General features: G+C 30.8%; 1 long non-coding RNA gene across 1 annotated transcript; it reads right to left on the reverse strand.

Moving 5' to 3' along the window:
• Positions 1 to 1,587: 1,587 nt before the first annotated feature.
• Positions 1,588 to 3,111, reverse strand: LOC124890409. The gene is made up of 2 exons (XR_007049158.1): positions 2,975 to 3,111; positions 1,588 to 1,877 (listed from the first exon to the last, which is right to left on the reverse strand). It is a non-coding gene; the product is annotated as an uncharacterized LOC124890409 (long non-coding RNA).
• Positions 3,112 to 4,927: the final 1,816 nt, after the last annotated feature.

Below are 4,927 nucleotides of genomic sequence, written 5' to 3' on the forward strand. Positions count from 1 at the left end.
TGAATAATGAACTTTCATATTCTAAATTTAAATCTCCCGCGTAATATATTGTTCTTTCTCCATATCTTTTGTCCCCATTAAAGGTATAGATGAATAGCATCCTTGAACATATTGGTAGTTGTCCTTTCATGTTTTTGTTTACTCCTAAAATATTGCATTACTCCTTTTTTTTAATCTTCTCCTGATGTTAGTAATTACTTCTTTATACTCTATCTCCTTACACTTAGAAAGTTTCGAATGTTTTTCACTTTCCTTAGCAACATTCACTATTGAAATTTAATTCAAGAGTCATATTTCAACTTGAATATTTTTTGTGCTTGCCACTAATAACTAACGAATAGTGATTTTCCTTATGTGAATTCTATTTAAGGAAAAACTTGATAAGCCAATCCATTTATAAAACTTTTTACTGTTATATGGGAGATACTCCATATATTTCTTGATATAAACTTAGTAGCGGAATCATAATATTATTTAAGGAGACTCAAAATATGAAAAAGTAAATATAGGAACAAACTAAGAAAATATACGTACAATGTATAGTTTCACCAAGGAACGGGATGAACCCTTGCATCCTTGTGGCTCTGCCCCCACATAAAATGAATGATTTTTTTTTTTAGAATTATTTTGAGATGGCTGATAAGAGAAAACTGAAGTGGAAAAATGTATTTCCTTTTGCATAGACGAAAGGAGAATCATATTGGTCCTAATTATTAATTCATTTACAAAATTTTACTAAACACAAACCTTAGAAAATTCAGAAGTTGGTGTTGTTTGATATTGTGTTTAACCTTCCAAGAAAAGTTTAATTGTCGAAACAATTGTTGTCATAAAATGTGTCATTGTAGATTTATAGGCCATGTGGAAATCGTGATTTTTGCATTCAAAGTGAATTATTATGTTGTGAATAAATTAGTCTAAAAGAGAAAGGCCAAATATTTGGATTAGTCCATGGAAATGTGTGGGTGTAACTATGGTGAAAAAAAATGAATAGAGTGCTTGAATTTAATAATTCTCCTTCATTCACTTTATGTATCTAATGGCAAAAGGTTGCTTTTAGAGGAGAATGAAATGGCAACCCTTGCTGAATCGGTGGTTCCGTTTCTGAAAAGGATTTTTTAGTATGCGTCGGGTATTTGGATGTTATTTGTCTTTTTTAAAAAGAAAAATATTAAAATTATTTAAAAGGATATTATAGTAATTTCACTTTAGAATTTAAGAGTTCATGCTTTTAAGATAGTATAGATATAGATACATATTATATTTTAAATTTTTTAGTAAAATTATTTTTTCACCACTGAACATGAACCGTGCAACTCAACAATGTACCACCAATGTTTTGTGGGTATAGATCTAGAAGTGGTAAAAATAGATTATTAAAATATATAATATGCTTAAATTTTGATAGGTTATTGACCTGTTTATTGGTTAACTAGTACGATCCAAGTGGTCATAATTGACACTCACTCTAACACTAGTGGGAGGACCATCTAAACCAACCTTTATCAACTAACTCAAACCCTCACAAGTCTCTTTCATAGGTTTCTTATCTTTAAATCACTGAAACACAATAATAACCAACTCAAATACAACGTAACTTAATCAATAATCATAACCAAGAATCAAAGTGTGGAACATATCTAATTATTACATCCCCAAAACCTGAAGTCGTGGTACAAGAACATCAAACAATTCTAAAAACTAAGTATAACAAGTTATCCAAAAATATGAACTAAGGAATAGTCTTATTCCTGCACAAAGAAAATAAATGACATAAGAAAGATCCAACAACTGTTAAGTCATGATGCTCAACCTTGAATCAAAGTCTGAAATCACTTGCTAGAGTTGAGGTCTTATCTCAACTGTTGGGACACGCTCTACACTCAACAAAAAGAAAAGTACAGGTAGTATCAGTACAACAACAAAGTATTGATAGGCATAATCGACCGACTCAACTCAACACTAGTAACAACGATCAAAACACAACATACCATCAATGACAACTAAGTGCTAGGACACGCTCTACACTCAACAAAAAGAAGAGTATAGGTAGTATCAGTACAACAATAAAGGACTGATAGGCATAATCGACCGTCTCAACTCAACACTATGCAACTAGGCGAATCAAATACAAGTAATAACTATCAAAATACAACTTACCATCAATGACAACTAAGTATAGATATAACATTACATCTCATACTTAAATTACACATAGACAGATTCTTCAATAAAATTCATCACAAAGCATAAATTTATATATACATGCAATGAATGGGATGAGTGCATGCATGCAAAAGGAACGTATTGTCTCAATATTATCACAGCATCATCATCAATATCATCTTAATATCAATAACATCACAATATCATTCACAATATCATCTCAACATCATTTCAATTTCATGTTCAATATCATATCAATATCAGATGTATTTGCATGATGTAATTACTAATCATAATTAATGCCCGAAAGTAAATTACAAACACTCAATTCACATATTAGTACAAAGTCAAGCAAATCTTTAATACAATGAAACCATAATCTAACTTGATTCATTGCTTGTAAATACTATATAGACAAAAACTTGTCCTACCTTTCAATAACAATCCCTTCTTGATCTATAAACAACAATTACACAATTCTTAATTCAACATTATATCTTTTTCAACCATTACAAACTTATATTTACTAACTTAACCTAAGAAATTTTTCTAGTTCATCATCTTAGGATTTTCTATCATTTAAACCTCATGAACTTCATATGATTTAACATTATCAACAAGAATTCTACCATACGAAGTATTTTTCAACACCTTAGAATTAATAAAAAATTTATTAAAACTAAATTTCCACCAATTCTCACCAACTCATAAATTAGGGCTAAACTCTAGTTCTTATTAAGATCATGGTTCTTGCAATTTCTAAGAATTCAAAGTAGAAATTCAAGTTTAGAATATAAATAAATCTTACTTTCAAAGATGAAAATCCCAAAAGTTGTAGAAATTGGCCTTTCTCCAAGCCCTTCAATATTCTTTTATGAAATTGAAAATAAAAACGTGTTTAATGGTTTTTAGAACTAAAATTATGTATTTCTACTACTGCAACATTACCGCTATAATGGAGGATCTATAGCTTACCGCGGCAGCGGACCCAAATTAATAACCCGGGACTTGGTCTCAATTTTATTTATTTCACAACAAATTTTTAAGAATACGACATCTTGAATCAATTCTTTCAAGGTAATTGCTATAACCAGAGTTTGAAAAACTCATATTATGTAACAGAAATTCCTACGACTTTCTAAACTTGATTCCTAAAAGAAAATTAAATCAAAAATATAAAAAAAAAAAAAGTGCTTAAATCACTACCATATTTTTGTATACCATCATACCCTCAAAATACGACTAGGTAAGTGCAGACTTTAAACTTTTGGTCTAAGAAAAAATTAGGCAAGGATTATACTCTCTATTTCATCATAACGATGATTTAGATCGTTACATTAGATACCAATATATTCTGCATTCATCCTCAAATAATAACTAGACTATAATGGTGACATAATAAAATAAATAATATACCTGAGTCAATTCAAATATGGATATCGCTTGTGCATATCCACCTCCATTCCTATATTGCATCCTCAATCAAATTATTTCTCACTGACCTTTCACAAACAAAATAAATTTGGTTCTCTGCTTTCTTATTTCCACGTCTAAGATAACAATTATTTCCAATTCATAATAGAGCTCCTTGTTGAACAACTATGAGTCCCAACGAATAATAAAAAACCCTATCCCCATGGTACTTCTTAATCATGATCCATGAAATACATGATTAACCCAAGAAAAGTTAGGAGACAACGACAACTTATAAGCCACTAACCCTACTCTATTCAAGATCTTAAAGGATCTGATATACCTCAGACTCAACTTCCCCTTCTTATTGAACTGCATCACAACCTTCATGGGTAATACTTTCAACAACACCTTCTTACCTTTCTCAAATTTTACATCCCTTACCTTATTATTGATATATTCCATCTATCGACTCTAAGCTGCTATCAACTTCTCCTAGATGAAACTCACTTGCTCTATCAACTCTTTTAGTATATCAGTGCCCTAAAGTCTTACCTTAAAAGCATTAAATTATCACATCAACAACCTACACCTTCTTCCATTCAAAGCTTCAAAAAAAGATATCTCAATACTAGAGCAGTAGTTATTATTATGACACAATTTACATAAGGGTTGATATGAGCCAACGGGGCCTTAAAGAGTTAGATTACATCTTTCGAGGCCAATGCAAAGAGGTCCATGCCATGATCAAGCCTAGATATCAAGAATGCATTCAGTGGATTCTTTTTAGGCTCCTAAGCCCACAATTCCTCGCGTGGATTATTGCTTGGAGGGCTTGAAGTATGCTTTGAAGAGCCCATATGGGTTATTCCGAAAATAGCCACTTTTTGGATATTTCTTGTAATAGGCTATTGTAGGCAAAGGAAATACTATAAATATGTGCCTAAACTATTTCATTTACAACTTTGATGATATTTTTATTTGAATACTCTTATGAGTGAATTACAAGCTTGAATTAGCTTGTTGCAAGTGTGGACTCACTTGTGTTGAAACGTGGGTTGCTTACGAAATCGATTCTCTTGAGGTTCACATAAGAATTTGATATTTGTTTTTATGAATTTAGAGGTCTTTACGATTGATACACACATTAGTTCTTATTTCTTCATAATCTCTTATGTAAACTTATCTATATTTCCCTTTATGTCTTATTGTATTTTGAATTCCTTAGGTTAGTTTTCATATTTTGAATCTACATCTGTATCATTTGGTATCGAGAACAAGGTTTGATTTTGTTCCTACGAAGTCATTCTTGGGATTGTTATCTAGAAAATCAACAAAAAAGAGAAAA

The sequence above is a fragment of the Capsicum annuum genome, unplaced genomic scaffold, assembly GCF_002878395.1.
Source record: "Capsicum annuum cultivar UCD-10X-F1 unplaced genomic scaffold, UCD10Xv1.1 ctg1715, whole genome shotgun sequence".
Lineage (NCBI taxonomy): Eukaryota > Viridiplantae > Streptophyta > Magnoliopsida > Solanales > Solanaceae > Capsicum > Capsicum annuum.